Below are 17,554 nucleotides of genomic sequence, written 5' to 3' on the forward strand. Positions count from 1 at the left end.
TACATGAGACCCCCGTCTCAAACAAAACAAAGCAAAGCAAAACAAAATAAAAGCATCTCTGCCCTACAAAAAAAAAAAAAAGAAAAATAGAGGAATCACATTATCTAGTTTTGGTTTTGGTTACGCGGTCTCGCCATGTAGCCTAGGCTAGCTACATGTAGCACTTTCTATGTAGACTAGGCTGGCCTTGAACTCATAAGTGTCTGCCTGCCTCTGCCCCCTGAGTATGGCTTTAAAGAAATGTACCACCACACTTGGCTCCATACTGCTTAATTTTCAGACCCATTATAAGGCTAAAGTAATCAACATAGCAACCATAAACTCAGCCCTAAGATAAAAAGTAAAGCTTTTTAAAGATAAAAGTTGTGACATTTGTTTATTTAATTATGTACATATTGCCCCACTTCATTTCTAGATACAAAAGAAGTTGCCTTACCAAAAGGAGAACAGCATTGCAGGAATAAAAAATAGAAATGGAATTAATCTGAAACTAATATATAAACATACAAACCATGTGGCCCTCACCCCTTAGAAATACATATTACGCTATTAGCTTTATGGTGGCTTTGGCCTAAGTTCCAAGAGTCTGTGGAACCTGTAGCCCTGGCAACAGCTAGTATTGTTTTAAGTTGTGTCGCAGCCTGATTGACTTCAATGGGCTCCAACTCCAACCCAGCATCCTTGGGAGCCATCCTTATCACCGACTCATACTGTCCTGGATCCAGGATTTGCTGGTATCAAACAGGTTTTCACAGTCTCATTTGTCTCAAGATCTGTTCCTTTGCTTTTTATTTGCATATAGGCTTGCTGAGCCTGGCTGGTGTTTTCCCTGGGCTCATCTTCCCACACACGGGGCCTTCTAGTCTACTGAGGGGATTAGTCAATTTTTTTCCTAATTTTCTGACTGTAGGCAGAGAGCTTCCATCAAAGCGCTGAGAGCTGCATCAGGAGTGGGACCCTCACCCTCTCCTACAGGACTGAGGGCCTCATAGGCATTTGCCGACACCAAGCTTCTGTTCTTCAGAGGAGGTTCTTCTTGAAGGGCCTTTCTCTATTTCTTGATTAGTAAGTTGACTGAAGCCATAATGGTGGATTGCACTATACAGCCTTCCCTTCATGGCAACTTTATGAAGATTTGGAGCAGTTTCTAGGAGCCAGTTCCTCATGGCCAGCAAGCCGTAGTGCTTTCCAGCAAGGAAGGCTGTCCCCATGCATTTCTTCCAATCGCCTTATGGTTCTTTCAAGAGTTGTCTCAGCACCTACACCTAGGAGCCCAGCTCCCCACTTGTAATGAAGTCATGCCAACTTACACTGCAGTCGTTCATAGCCAGACTATAAAAGCACAACCAGTTGGTCCCAATGCATCATCTTGCTCACAAGCTGGGGAGTGTATCAAGAAAGACTGTATCAAGCTCACAGTGAGACAACCACTGAGGAGTAGATCTGAATGCATCTGCAAATGCTGGGTCACAATCAGTGAGTGGACGTTGAACTCCCGGCTTTATAGAGGAACATAGCATGTTGGGATGGCAAGAGATCTGCTGTAATGTGTTTTGCTGTGGCCATCCAATTGTCTAATACATGACTCCTAAAGCCATCTTAATTACAAGACACCTGTGTCTAGGTGTGGCCTCAAATCTCCCTGGGCCCCAGGGTGCAGGATTTCTAGTCTTCTGGAGTATAGTGCTTCTGTTTGGAGACATGATGCAGCCTAGGACTGTCCTTGCTCTGTCACAGAGCTGACAACACCTGTGAGGTTATAAAGCAACATGCTGCCCCTCCTTGTGTTGTTTCAGCAGTAGTGGCCAGAAGTGTGACATGCCTAATCTCGTGGTGGAATGTCTATTATGATAGCAGGTGAGTTGTTTAACTCCGGTGGTAGCACCATCTCATCCACACTTTTGATCACTCAGGAATTTAGGGACGCGGTTCTCAAGAACTCACCAGGAGAGCTTCAGACAGATGAGGTACAGAATTGATAAGCACTGTAGCCAGTGAGCCACAGCCAGAAGGAAGGGTGGGAAAGGGTGACTCTTTCCAAGGGCGTTCTCAGAGAAGATTTTCACACCTTTAATGGACAGGCGTGTGACATCTCTGGACCTCGGGCTTGAATTCATCGTGTGCAGCAATTTTCTTAGAATGGAAACATTCCTTACTAGAAGGAAGAGAGAGGCACATGAGACCCAAGAAGAAACTTCACAAACCTGGGAAACCTGAACTTTACAAGATGCCCAAGGCTCCTCCCAAAGCCATAAAAGCAGTGAAACAACTCCGATTTTCCCATCAGCCAAGCTGCCTGCGGGAGGCTTGCCAACCTGCAAGGGGCCTAGAAGGGGCAGGAGCTCCACGGATGCTGCTCTCAGAAACCACCCATGCCTCCTGTGAGTAACCTTCTCCTACACACCTGTAAATAACACTTACACGTTGGCTCCCCAAGTTGTATTTTGATGGAATTGTTACTTTGGTCTGAGGTAGGTCGTGTTTCTCCAGGAAAAGTCACACAACAGGTGTGACCAAATTTGAATCAATGTCCTATAAGGATGTGTCAGGGGCTACTAGGAAAAGTCCCTTCACTCTTAAGAATGTCTTAGGATGGACTGGCAAGATGGCTCAGTGGGAAAGGACACTGGACCCAAAGCCTGAGGATTTGAGTTAAACTCCCAGGACCCACAAGATAGAAGAAGAGAACTGAGAACTGATTCCTACAAACTGTCCTTTGATCTGTGCTCACACACTCATGCACACACACACATACATGCACACACAAGCACATACACACAAATAAGTAAATGGGGAGAGAAAGAGAATAAGAGTAAGCACCTCAGAAAGTGCTGGTTTTCCCTCTGGATACTGTATAGAGCAGATGAGGCCTCACTGTACTCAGGGGATTGGTTGAGCACACAAAGGAAGACAAAAGTAACAGACTACTAAGGAGGAAATGGAGCCAGTGTCCCTGAACTAAGTTAACCTCAAATCCTACCATGTATCTTTATTTCTAGTTCTCTATGCTAATACTATGTTATTTAAGTCAGAGTTTGGCAGTTCATTTGAAGAAGAAAAAAAAAGTCTAGAATAATTTTTTGATAGCCTCTTTCAAACTGGTAACATGGTTCTGGGGGTCCCAACAATTTGACCTGGTCACTCATCACTACAGTGTTGAAACAGGAAAGGGTTTATATTCAGTGTAGAAACACCAGGAAGAACAGTCTGGTGACCTAAAACCTGCCTTTGAGGTGTAAGCAGCAGCTTTGTGGCTATATTTAGAGAAGGGCCAAAGTCTAGGGGATTTGCATAGCTAGTAATCCTGGCGAGACGTGGTCTGGTTGGTTATCATCTTGGGACTGGCCAGTGCCACAGAAATTACTGCTGCTTGGCAGGGGGCGGGGCAGTTCCTAGAATTTAAGTTAAACCATGAGAGAGAGAGAGAGAGAGAGAGAGAGAGAGAGAGAGAGACAGAGAGACAGAGAGACAGAGACAGAGAGAGAGACGGAGACAGACAGACAGACAGAGACAGAGAGACAGAGAGACAGAAACAGAGACAGAGACAGAGAGACAGAGAGAGAACAGAGAAGAGAGAACAGGTCAGAGAACAGGCTACAGAGTCATGGCTGGGTCTTCCTCACATACCCCTCTAGCAGAATCTCCTCCAGCTATGTTACTTATTAAGGGCACCCTCATTAGTGTGGTTTTATTCTTTCTTTTATTCTAAAAGCATGATTTTAACTATGGGAATCAGAGGCTCAGATGTTATAATCTTATTTTTACTGTAATTTTGGAGACTGAACCCAGGGCTTCAGCCATGCCAGACAAGCCCTCTCCCAATGAGGTGCTCCTGGCTGCTTTGTGATACAAATGTTTTTTAATGTTTATGTGTTAAATTCCATCATTTTGTCTTTTTGCCACACCTACTCCAATAAGACCACACCTCCTAATAATGCCACTCCCTATGGGCCAAGCATTAAATAAAGCACATGAGTCTTTGGGGACCATACCTATCTATTCAAGCAACCACAGTAATATATGTGTAATATATGTGTATCCTACCATACCTGGATTCTTGTAATAGTTTTTACGTTTTCATCATCTCAGAATTTAAAAGCGTTTACATCTGCAGATTATTCTTATGTATCTTAAATTATATATATGAGCACACAAATTTTAAATATATGTGTGTGTGTGTGTATGTGTGTGTGTGTGTGTGTGTGTGTGTGTACATAGTGTATATGTGGAGGCCAGAGGTCAACATCAGGTGTCTTCCTCAGTTGTTCTCCATCTCCCCCACCTTCCCAGTGCTGGGATTATAGGTATAAAGCCCTAATCCTAACCCTAACCCTAATCCTAACCCTAACCCTAACCCTAACCCTAACCTTAGTCATCAGGGAAATGCAAATCAAAATGACTTTGAGATTCCATTTTACACCTGTCAGATAAGATAAAAAACACAAGTTGACAGCTCATGCTGGTGAGGGTGTGGAGCAAGGGGAACACTCCTCCATTGCTGGCAGGCATGCAAGCTTGTATTGCCACTTTGGAAATCAATATGGCAGTATCTCAGAAAATTGGAAATTGACCTACCCGAAGATCCAGCTATACCCACTCTTGGGCATATACCCAAAGGATGCTCCAACCCTCCACAAGGACACTTGTTCAATTACACTCATAACAGCTTTACTCCTAAAAGCCAGAACCTGGAAACAACCTAGACATCCGTCAACCGAAGAATGGATAAAGAAAATGTGGTACATTTACACAATGGAGTATTGCTCAGCTGTTTAAAAAAAATGGCATCATGAAAGCTGCAGGTAAATAAATGAAACTAGAAAAAAAAAAAAATCAACCTGAGTGAGGTAACCCAGACCCAGGAAGACAAACATGGTATGTACTCACTTATAAGTGGATATTAGCTGTAAAAGATAATCATAGTACAATTTGCAGACCCAGACAGGCTAAGTAACAAGAAAGGACACAAAGATCTGAAGGGGAAATAGATTTTGCTGGTAGACTGGAGGCAGGCGGAAATGGAACAGGAGGGATCAGGCGTTGAGGGGGATGGAGGGAGAGAGTACTGGGAGAGACGGTGAGCCTAGTAATGGGGCATATGGAACCTTCTGTAACCAGGCAAGGCTTCCAGTGGAGGGATTGTGACACCAACTCAGCTACAAACCCTTTGGCCTACAATTTGTCCTGCTTAGAAGATGGGTTGAGATTGAGGTAAAGGCGGTACAGAATTTGTGGGAGTGGCCAACTATAATGACTGGTCCGACCTGAGACTCCCCACCATGAGAAGGGGCCCACTTCTGACACTGCCTGAAGGGCCAGGAACCAGAGGCTGGATAGCCCAGGGTCCTAGGATAGAACCAAAAACAGCTGGTAAAATAAAGTAAAATAAAAAGTCAATGAAATGATTCCTAATGATATTCTGCTATACAGGTAGACTGGAGCCTAGCATAATCATCATCACCAGAGAGACTGCATCCAGGCAAACACTAGGCAGAGATCAGGAATCCCTCAAAAGAGAGGGAGGGAGGACTGTAGGAGGCAGAGGACTCAAGGATACCACCAGAACACAACCCACAGAAGCAATTAACCACAGCTCACAGGGGCTCGCAGAGACGTAATGAGGGAGCCTGTACAGGTCTGACTTTGGTCCTCTGCACGTATGTTATGGTTGTGTAGCTTATGTTCTCCTGTGGCTCCTAACAGTGAGATCAGGACTGTCTCTGACTCTTTTGCCTTGGGGACCCTCTCCTACTGGGTTGCCTCTTCCAGCCTTCATATGAAGGTATGTTACTAGTTTTATTGTAACTTGTTATGCCATGTGTGGTTGATATCTCTGGGAGGCCTGATCTTTTCTGAAGGGAAAAGGAGGAGTGGCGGCTCTGGGGAAGGGGAAGAGGAGGGAGGGAAAACTGCCATCAGGATGTAATATATGAAATTAGAATAAAAAAGGAAAGAATAGTGAGAGAAGAAGTGTGCAATTGTGATCACTGCACTATTTATATATCACTCTAACTCTACCATCTTCCTTCAAACTAACATTAAAGACTTGTAATTTGTAAGTTCCGAATAGACTTGATTGTACAGCATTCTGGGAACGTTGTTTATTGGGAAAGTCTGGCATATAAGACAGTACTTATTAAGATCTGGAATGGAGCTTACTTGGTGGAGCATTTATCTGGCATGTACCAAGCACTGGGTTCCATCCTCACCACCACATAAAACTGGGTGTGGTGGAACAACCCTGTGATTGCAGCACTTAGGAAGTAGAAGCAGGATCAGAACTCAAGTCATCCTTGAGTTCAAAGCCAGTCTGGGCTACGTGGGGCCCTACCTCAAAGAAAACAAAGGCCAGCAAAAATCTCCAAGTCACCTGTATCAGAATCATCAAGTTGGGACACTTGATAAAATACAGGTTTCTCATACCAATCGAAATCTAACAAACCAGAAGGCCTGAGGATAAGTTCTTTGAATGGGCAGTTTAAACATACTTCGAAACAGAAGTTATACTTAGGTACTTAAGTGGCGGTGCTTGTGTACAATTAGTTCAATTTTACATACTTTTAAAGAAGGGGTGATTAGGGTGGGAGGAATGGCTCAGTAGTTAAGAGCAGTGGCTGATCTTCCAGATGACCTGGATTCTATTCCTAGCACCCACATGGCAGCTAGCCACCATCGGCAACTCCAGTTCCAGGGGACCTGACATTCTCTGATCTCTGTAGGCACTGCACACATGTGGTGCACAGACATACATGCAGGCAAAACACCCATACATGTAAAATAAAATATAAATAAATCTTTTTAAACTTTGTTTGTTTTGCTTTCTTTTTTTTTTTTTTTTTTTAAGACAGGGTTTCTCTGTGTAGTCCCGGCTGTACTGAAACTTGCTCTGTAAACTAGACTGGCCTTATACTCAGATATCCTAGTGCCTCTGCCTCCTGAATGGTGGGATCAAAAGGCATATGCCACCACCGTGCCCAGCATAAATCCTTTTTTAAAAAAGGAACTATTCCCGTTGGCTTCCTGGAATCAGTGGAAGACTGACATTAGATCAGTCAACCCACTTGATACACCTCTATCTAGACAGAATAGGAGAAGGCAGATAAGGAAGGCAGGTACTGAAAGCATATTCAAGGATCTAGATTGAAAACAGAACAGTGTTTGTTAGGTTTACGCCCATGGTGAAAGAGCTATATTCAGGGAGAGAGACTGGCAGGTGTAGTGGGCTTGTTGTGGATAAAATCCTGTCTGAGTTTGGTTACAGGATTGTTCTGAAAAGTTTTAAATGAGAGATGGATTGGAATAATGTCTCCCAGTGGTTCCTGTACCTAAATATGTGCAAGAATTGTACCACTCCCAAGGTCCTTGGGCAGGGCCCTGAGATCTTTAATTCAAACAAATACAGCAGGGATGTTTTCTGCAGGTTGGTACACAGAACACACTTGAAGAACCATTTGGTTTTGTTTTGTTTTGTTGTTTTTTTGTTTTTGTTTTTGTTTTACTTGACAGAATGTTCTGTTGGAGTTCGCTAGCTCCCTGGGTATAACATCAAAGGATACTTCAAAAACAGGCGTGACTGCCCTTCTAAGCAAGAATTGAGAAAACAGCTGCTCAGAGGCAGGACCTTTCTAATCTCTGCTAGTTTCCTGGAGACAGAAAAGGAAATTCCTGCTTTAGTTAAAAGCAAAACAGCAACAAGACACCACACACACACACACACACACACACACACACACACACACACACACACACACAATTCCACATGTATTCTGACCTCTAGGGGGAGTACACAGATTTGCTTACACAAACTCCGTTGCTATGCAGTGGGGGTGGGGAGGGAAGGGAGGTGCCTTAAACAGGTCAAGGACACCCTGGGGTTTTATTGCCAAGGGTGGAGCTAAGAATGGAAGGTGCTAAGCAGTAAAAAGCATTTGCCTAGCCACGCAAAGCCCTTTCTGGCGGGCTCCTACTTAAGACTTCGGATTAAAAAAAAAAAAAATGGTTCCTGTGGTAACCTGGACTGATTTAGATTTGTTAAGATTTTTTTTTTCAAGATAGGGTTTCTCTGTGTAGCCTTGGCTGTTCTGGACTCCCTTTGTAGACAGACATCCACCTACCTGCCTTTGCCTCCCTGAGTGATGGAATTAAAAGCATGTGCCATCACTCCCAGCTTGTTAAGATTCTTTCTTTCTTTTTTTTTTTTTTTTTTTTTTTTTGGTAAAGAAATTAATTTTTATTAATTTGTCTACTTTTTTAATTTTTATTTTTAATTGTATTAATTTATTCAGATTATAACTAAATTGTTATGCAATCACTTGTATCCTGCCGTTCCTCCCTCCCTCCTACTTTCACCTCGGTCTATGACCGAGGGGGACCTCCTCCCCCACTATATGGTCATAGGCTATCAAGTCCCATCTTGGTAGCCTGCTTATTCGTTCTTTGAGTGCCACCAGGCCTCCCCACCAAGGGGAGGTGCTCAAATATGGAGCACCAGAGTTCATGTCAGAGTCAGTCCCCTCTCTCCACATAACTGTGGAGAATGTCCTGTCCATTGGGTAGATCAGAGTAGAGGTTCGATGTTTACTATTGCACACTATGGAATACTTGTTAAGATTCTTAAAGAAAAAAAATTATTCTGACACTTGTTTTAAAAATAGGTAGATTTTATTCTGAGGGGCAACCACAATGCTGTCTTGTAGCCGGTGAAGCAATCCGTCTTAACCCTGAACACAGTAAGGACAGAGGCATTGGCAGCCTCCGAGAAGGAAGGCTATCGGTGGATAGAACATCTTCAAGAGTTACTATGAAAAGATAGGAAGCTTTTTTGTGGGTTGGGCAGGTGGGTTAGAGATGGGGGTTTATCTACACAGCCCTGGCTACATAGAGCAGGCTGGCCTCACACTCACAGAGATCTGCCTGCCTCTGCCTCTGCCTCTGCCTCTGCTTTTGTTAATGTTTTACTAAGGGGATTTGACAGGACTCTTACTGAAGAAAGCTAAGGACTTAAACACTAGGCTGGAGGACAAAGAATCTGATCAGATAAAGCTGACTTAGCACCATTCTTCTTAACCTGGGCTGGTCAAGCCTAGCAAGGACAGGTACCAAGGTCTATACCCGCTGTGAAAAAGGGCAGAGGGGGTCTAACTAAAGTTTGGTGAAAGAGACAGTCCTGTTAGGGCTAAAGGAGAAAGTGCTCTTTTCCCTTTGGTTCTATTTACTGTTCTTTCAGAATATAATTAAAGTGTAGCCCTGAGGGCAAAGGGCCTAGGGGACCTGTTTCTACACAGACCTTAGTCTTGAAATCCTTCTTAAACTTGAAAACCTGCTCATTTTAGCAGATTGTTCTAGGGATATGGGTCAGATTTCTAGCTTGAAACAAACAAAACAAGCCAGTAAATGGCATCCATACCTTCTATTCGTACAATAGGACATCTACCTGGGTAGGTAGTAAAATATTCAGGGTCAAGGATCCAAACCCTCTTCCACACCTAGATGATACAAGCATTCCTGGATTTACAATGAGGCTATGTCCCAATAAACTTTTTTAAAAATACTTTTTTTTTTGTATATGAATGCTTTATCTGCATAAGAGGGCATCAGATCACATTATAGATGGTTGTGAGCCACCATGTGGTTGTTGGGAATTGAACTCAGGACCTCTGAAAGAGCAGGTGGTGCTATTAACCACTGAGCTGTCTCTCCAGGCCCCAGAATCAGGAACTTAAATGAGGTCTAAAGGTGAGCCTTCAAAATCATTCCTATCATTTTAAAGAGATACATTTTAAACTTAAAATGAAATCACAGCAATACCTTATGGGCCATTTTCCCCAAATAATATATGTTGAACTTATCAAAAGAACCTCCAAAGTTGCCTTTTAAACTAAAGACTTTATTCTTCTATTTCTGGCCTGGAAACTTTATGACTGATTAGCCAATAACAAAGGTCTATACTAGTCAAGACACCATAAAAAGCACTTTGCCTGTGCTGCCCATTGCAGTAAGTACGGTCTTCTTACCTTTGGTGATTCAGTGCTGCCTCCTGGCCCTGCTACTACTTGGAGCCCAATTAAACCCATTGCATTTAATTTACCCAATTGAGTAGCAGCACCTCAAGCCCTAAGGTCTGGCACAAGGAAAAGGCAATGACAATAAAGCTCTTCAAACATGCTAGCGCCCTCTCAACATTCTGCATCTTATAGGATCCGTGAAGGCATGGCTTCTGGGCCTTCCCACTGTAGATTAGGTTTTACACGTGGTACCCACTCTGCAATTTCCCTGAACCTTAAAATTCCTTCATCAACACTAAAGCCAAGGGACATCAGCCATCTCCAACTCCATTTCAGTAGGCCATCTTTTGACAAATCCTTCAGCCAACTATTCAAACTAACTTTTTTTCTTTTTTTTTTTTTTTTTTTTGGACAGGGTTTCTCTGTGTAGTCTTGGCTGTCCTGGGCTCACTTTGTAGACTAGGTTGGCCTTGAACTCACAGAGAGCCGCCTGCCTCTGACTCCTGAGTACGGGGATTACAGGCCTGCACCACACGCCTGGCCTCAAACAAACTCTTAACACCTTTTTGTTTTGTTTTGGGGTGGGGGTTTATTTTGTTTTTTCTTTTTAAGACAGGGTTTCTCTGTGTCCTGGCTGTCCTGGTCTCACTTTGCAGACCAGGCCGTCCTCGAACTCACAGAGATCCGCCTGCCTCTGCCTCCTGAGTGCTGGGATTACAGGTGTGCACCACACCTGGCCTCAAACAAACTCTTAATACCTTAAAAAAAAAAAAAAAACTGTTTGAGCTTCTATACTGAACCTAGAATCTCCATTCAGTATGCACATATCAATAAACTCGGTCTGATCCAGTTTTATGTTCCTTCTATCATTATCCCACACCTCTAAGCCCATTTCCACACATATTTCCCAGGCTGCTGCTTGAATGAATTAGCAAATTCATTAAGTGGTATATAATACACGTCCTGCTGGACTCCGGTTTCTATCTGCCCTCTGGAAGCCTGCTTTTTCTTAAGTCTGGTTATAGATCTAGACACAACTATTGGTGGGCCCTGAGGGACATGAGTGCTGTCTTGCTGGGCATCTCCTTCAGGGAAAGCCACTGTTGGTTTAGCAGACACTGAAGGATTAATTTCCTCAGGCAAAAGGAAAAAGCAATACTTCAGGCTGTGGCGGGTGGCGGGTGGGGGGTGGGAGGGTAGTGCATCCTTTTCTAAACATGGAGAGAGTCCTTCTTTAGATGAGATAAATCTTTGAGAATTTGATGATTCAAAGTTCTCATCCTCAGGGTGAAAGTGGGAGGGAGGGAGGAATGGGAAGATTCAAGTGATGGGATTAACAATTGAGTTGTAATCTGAATAAATTAATTGAAGAAAAACACAGCAAAGTTCTCACCCTCGGCAGGGTCTTTCCATATATGTCTATCCTTGTTACAAGATCCTATTTTTATTTTTTATTTTTATTTTTCAGCCAACTAATTCTCTTATTTTAACTCCCCAAGCCCTCCAAGGCTGAGCCTTCATTTTTTGTTATAATTCAGCTCATCTTTCAAGGAGGGCTTCAGTGTGATTTTTCTGCCATTTGTCTCTTCAACAACCAGAAGCCCTTAGACTGTTGCTATACATCTGGAACCTCTCAATTGCATCACTGAGTTCCCTGTCCTCTTCAGTCACTTTATCCTGAGATGCTAGAGGCTGGTTCATTTTATCAGAGATATAATTATATTTCTTTGTTAATTTATTCAGAGATGCATTATTATTTTCCTACACATGGTCAAAAGTCTTATATATAGAGCTACTAAATTTCTTGCTTCTCACAATAGGTGAATCAGGATTATCAAGTGCATTTGTCTCAGTAGGTTTGTGAAACAATTCACACCATGGGTTTTCAGTGGTCTCCAAGCTTCTAGGAGAGGCTTCGGTAAACTGCAAGTGCTAGCAAGTTGGAAAGCTTGTTCCAGGAGAGATGGCTCAGCTGTTAAGAGTACTGTCTGCTCTTCCAAAGGTCCTGAGTTCAATTCCCAGCAACCACATTGGAGATCTATAATGAGATCTGGTGTCCTCTTTTGGCATGCAGGTGTACATGCAGGCAAAACACTATACATAATAAATCTTTTTTTTTAATTCATTCTTATACTTCTGTTGCTCTAGAGTCACTCCTGGTGCCAAAATCTGCATTAGTCAGGGTTCTTTAGAGAAACAAGAAAACCAGTGCTCTTAACCACTGCACTGTCTTTCCAGCCCCTACGTTAAGTTCTTAAAAAGGCAAGCAGCACATGTCTGTGATCCTAGCATCTAGGAGACTCAGGATCCTTCTCAGGCTACAAAGCCAAGACTAAGCCAGCCAGTGCCACATAGAAAGATTCTGTCTCAACCCCTCCTCTACCCCAAAAACAACAAGAAGAAGGCAAGGCACAAAACTGCATTATGGCTAAACTCCATTTTTTATAAGAATATATATGCATTTGTACATATTTACTAAAATTATCCAGCCTATATAGGAAAATGTTAACAAAAATTCCTCTATGTAATCAAAATATGGATAGTTATTTGTTTATTTTATATGTGTATATATACATATATATACACATATGTAAATATATATAATTTTAAACATATATTTTCCAGTTCCAGGGGTTGAATCTAGGCCTTTGCACATGCTAAACCAGTGCTCTACCACTGGGCTATATATACCCTTAGCTTACCCTGCAAAATTTCCTTAAATTAGTGTATAAAACAATAGGCTAATGTGGGTACATTTTTAAAAGTTGAAAAATCTTGGATTATGTGATTTTTTTATTAATTAAAAAACAAGTTTACAATTATAGAATGGGCTTTAATAGTAACGATATTTAGATAAATCAACCTTTACTAGGCTGGGCTTTGGCTGCAAACCAGGGATGAAGAAGAGCCAGATGCAGTCTGGCCTCTAGCAGAGCAAAGGGCACATCCCTTGCTGGCATCCCTTGGCTCATAGCCTTCTTGTCTCCAAAACCCCACTGATCAGCCCACTTGAGAATCTATTAATTAAACTCACAGAGCTGATGAACAAACTGGGGAAATGCATTATTTGTACTCAAGGTCACCACAGTCCTCCCAGGCCAACCCAGTGCTTCAAGCTTCATCAGTCTTTTCCTCCTGTGGGGAACCTACAAGAAGAACCAAAATATGGGGTTAGAGAAAAGGCTCAGTGCCCGAATGCAAAGAGCCCAAACACTATGACTGTAATGTTTATAAAAATTCCTGATTGTTTTGTGGTTCTTCTTGCTGTAGTTAATCTATTGTAATAATATAAATGTATACGTAAAAGTAAAAAAGTATTGCCGCTCTGCAGAGGACCTAGGTTCAGTTCCTAGTACCCACACTATGGTTCACCGCATCTGTAACTCCGGTTCTAGGGGATTTGTTGCCCTCTTCTGAAGCCCACGGGCAGCAGACATGCTTGTACACTTACAAACATGCAGGCAATACTCATATGCATGAAATAAAAATAAATCCAAAAAGAACTTATTTTATTTTATTTTAAGAACTTATTTTTTAAAAATCAAATTAAGATTAGAACATGCTTGCTCAGTCTGGACCAATACTAGGACAGGCTGTACCTGAAAAAGCATAAAGGATTAAAGTATAAAGGGTAAAATACAGGTAGTATCCCTCTGAAAAAACACAGCCTTGCCAAGTGTGAGGCTCTTTCCTCCCAAGCTAGTGACTGGAAGGTGTAAGGATAAAGGCTAAACCTAGCTCAGTTTCTCTGCCTACATTCTCACAGTACAAAACAATTCTGCTACCCTGCACACGCCCCAACCAATGGATTCTGCAGTAGATTCTCCAGGGAACACCAGCTGGTAGCCTCTGATTTCACTCAGCATTCTGGCCTGGTCTACTTGGAAGTAGTAGTGTTAAGTTCGACAGGGCAAGCTCAGCCCCTGGTTTAATATCCAAAATATATAAAGAACTCAAGAAATTAAACACCACAAAACCAAACAACCCAATTGCGAAATGGGGCTTGGAAGTTAACAGAGAATTCTCAGCAGAGGAATATCAAATGGCTGAGAAACACTTAAAGAAATGCTCGTCCTCGTTAGTCATCAGAGAAATGCAAATCAAAACGACACTGAGATTCCATCTTACACCCATCAGAATGGCTAACATCAAAAACTCAAACGACACCACATGTTGGCGAGGATGTGGAGAGAGAGGAACACTCCTTCATTGCTGGTGGGAATGCAAACTAGTACAACCACTTTGGAAAGCTATCTGGCACTTTCTCAGAAAAATGGGAATAGGGCTTCCTCAAGACCCAGCCATCCCACTCCTTGGAATATACCCAGAAAATGCCCTACCACACAACAGGGACATATGCTCAACCATGTTCATAGCTGCTTTATACATAATAGCCAGAACATGGAAACAGCCTAAGTATCCCTCAGTAGAAGAATGGACTAAGAAACTGTGGTACATTTACACGATGGAATACTACTCAGCTATTAAAAACGAGGAATTCCCGAAATTTGTGGACAAATGGATTGATCTAGAAATTATTATAATGAGTGAGTTCATCCAGAAGCAAAAAGAGACAAATGGTATATACTCACTTATATCAAAACACTAGTCCAAGGGATATGTACCATGAAAATCTTTACTTACCAAGAAAGTGGGTCAGAGGAGAGGACATCCTATTGAGACTTTAGGCGAGAGTAACATGGAAGAATAAGGAAATAGTAGGACCCACAGGGTCCTGGAAACCTACAAGAAGAACTTTATGACAGGCAGATCTGGGTCCTGGGGTCCTCCTCAAACTAAGGCACCAGCCAAGGAGAATATAGGCAGTAAACTTCGAACCCCTACCAGGACCTAGCCGACGAACAGGATATTCTCCACCGTTGAGTGGAGAGTGAGATCTGACTCTCACACGAACTCTGGTGCCCCTTTTCTGACCACGTCCCCTGGATGGGGAGGCCTGGCGGCACTCAGAGGAAGGATAGCAAGTTACCAAGAAGAGACTCGATATTCTAAGAGCATATATAGGGGAAGGAGGTCTCTCTCAATCACAGACATAGGGGAGGGGAGAAGGGGGAAAGTGGGAGGGAGGGAAGAATGGGAGGAAACAGGGGAAGGGCTAACAATCAAGATGTAATATGAATAAAACAATAAAATGAAAAAAAGAAAAAAAAAAAAAAAAAAAAAGAACGCTCCCTATTGCAGATGCCAGTTTGCAACTTCTGATCAACTCTGTTTATAAATTGAGATCCCAAACATTCCTTTCTCCAGAACTCAAGGAGATGCTTTATTTACCCATTTTCTTTTCCTTTTTATTTTATTTTATTTATTTATTTATTTGAGACAGGGTTTCTCTGTGTATCCTTGGCTGTCCTAGATTCACTTTATAGACCAGGCTGGCCTCAAACTCACAGAGATCCTCATGTCTCTGCCTCCCTGAGTGCTGAGACTACAGGTGTGCACCAGCAGCACCACAACCACCGCCCATCCAAAAATCCATTTTTAAATATAAAATATAAGAAAGGATACAGAGCTGGACTAGGGTGCACACCTTTAATTCCAGCACTTGGGAGGCAAAGGAGGGCAGATTTCTGCGAATTCTGGTCTACGTAGTGAGTTCCAGGACAATCAGAGCTATAAAATGAGACGCTGTCGCAAAGGTGGGGGTGAGGGAGCAGAGACTGGCTTCAAACTCACAGAAATCTGCCCGCTTCTGCCTCCCAAGGGATTAAAGACATACCACTCCTAGCCTAGAGATTCCAAGGGTCTTAGAAACTGTAGGTCAGGGAAAGGAGAAGGCCAAATATATATTTCATAGCCTCACAAACACACTGCTGAACTGTTTCATGAAGATCATGCTTTTAGAAAGGGCATCCAAACTAATAAACTTCTATTTTCTTTTGATTATACCCTTAATTTTCACATTGCTCTGATCTGAAGCTACTGCATTGTCATGGACCACTAGTTCAGTCAGGGATAGGTTTTTGGGACTGGGAGTTTTTGGAGCGTCGGTGAACAGAGATAAGGCATAGTGACACACAGACAAAGCTTAAGATCAAGTCTTTATCTGAGTGTATTTTGTAGTCAAGTTGTCTAGTAATATATATATTTGAAAGCAGGGGGGGGTTGGTTACATTTTTTACAGTATTTTTTTATAGAGCAGATTTATGGAAGTCAGTGAGCAGTCAAGCAAACAGGTACAGAATGTGAAGTTACTGTGTTGGTATAGTTTGAGTTACAACTTTGAATGAAACAATAAAGGTACAGGGACACATAACAGAAAACGTCATCACTTTTAAGTTATTGGCTTGATATTAATATATATGTGGTTCTTTTTGACTAGGGTCAATGTCTTTTTTTAAAATGAAACTTGTGTCCAGTACCTGTGTGTCAGGACATTTTTGTTGTTGTTGTTTGTTTGTTTTATTTGGAGTTTTTTGAAATATTTTATTTTTTTTTTGTAGGCCATAGTATCATTTATTAATGAATGATTAATTTTTAGTCATTTTTTTTTAAATAAGTGGAAGTGAAGTAGAACTACTTTGGCCACGGAGAGTCCCTGGCTGTAGTCTCGGGCCTGGGTCTTATAGCAACCATTGTTACGCTTGAGGAGTCTTATATTGGGAGTGAAGTGTAGTTATAATTTAGAGAGAAATAGAAAATAGTTCTTAGCAATGAGAATATTGAAACTGTAGTTTTGTTGGCAGGAATATCGACCCCAGTCTAGGAGACTCTCTCCTCTTTGGGGGGTCTTAGTTTTTAGGCCTGTGTAGTACTTGACACACTGCATTTCTTTGAAATATTTTTTGCCAATTTTTATTCTGCAATTTTGTATTTGGATTGCTTAACTTTAAAGATGGTCTTAGTCTCTTAATCTTCTACTTTCAAAAAGCTGTGTGTAGTGATGCACACCTTTAATTTTGGCACTTGAGACATAGAGGTTGGTGGATCTCTGTGAGTTCACAGCTAGCCTGGTCTATCTATTTAGCTCTAGGACAGCCAGAGCTACATAGTGAGACCCTGACTCAAAAAAATAAAGAGTCCAAGCACCAACCTTTACTATATAGTGAGTTCACAGTGGCTTAGAAGAAGCCAAAAAACATCTTTCATTCTCAAAGGGCACCTTACTCATGCACTCACATGCTTACACAAGTGATGTAATTTTCAAAACTTGCAAAAAGGCATTCTAACTCTGGGTGGGTAAATAATTAAATCTAGGAGAAAGGTGGAAAAGTTAGGAACACCACACAAGACTTCCTGCAATTTCCCATCTAGGAGCATCATATGTGGGTAAATGCTCATGCTCAATTTCAACACTGAGCCCTAGCCTACAAGGCAGTAGACACTGTGTGCAGTTCGTGTTCTCTCTCTCTCTTTCTCTCTCTCTCTCTCTCTCTCTCTCTCTCTCTCTCTCTCTCTCTCTCTCTCTGGTCACAGAAGCATTGATGCTGCTTCTTTCTGCTGCAACCTTTCCTACGCAAAGTGCTCCTACTTGTAGCCAAAGTCCACACACTTTCCTCAACACCCTAAATTCTGAAGAACATGGTATAGAT

The 17,554-nt window shown here is 42.2% G+C and overlaps 1 long non-coding RNA gene across 1 annotated transcript in view; it reads right to left on the reverse strand.

Annotated features, from left to right (window-relative positions):
* LOC127186831 (uncharacterized) overlaps positions 1 to 17,554 on the reverse strand; it is a 32,350-nt gene that overhangs the window by 3,876 nt on the left and 10,920 nt on the right. The window contains exons 2-3 of the long non-coding RNA XR_007830413.1: positions 13,039 to 13,150; positions 2,069 to 2,155 (exon numbers count right to left, since the gene is read on the reverse strand). This is a non-coding gene — a long non-coding RNA (uncharacterized LOC127186831). The remainder of the gene's footprint in view (positions 1 to 2,068; positions 2,156 to 13,038; positions 13,151 to 17,554) is intronic.

This window comes from Acomys russatus, chromosome 1 (assembly GCF_903995435.1).
Source record: "Acomys russatus chromosome 1, mAcoRus1.1, whole genome shotgun sequence".
Classification (NCBI taxonomy): domain Eukaryota; kingdom Metazoa; phylum Chordata; class Mammalia; order Rodentia; family Muridae; genus Acomys; species Acomys russatus.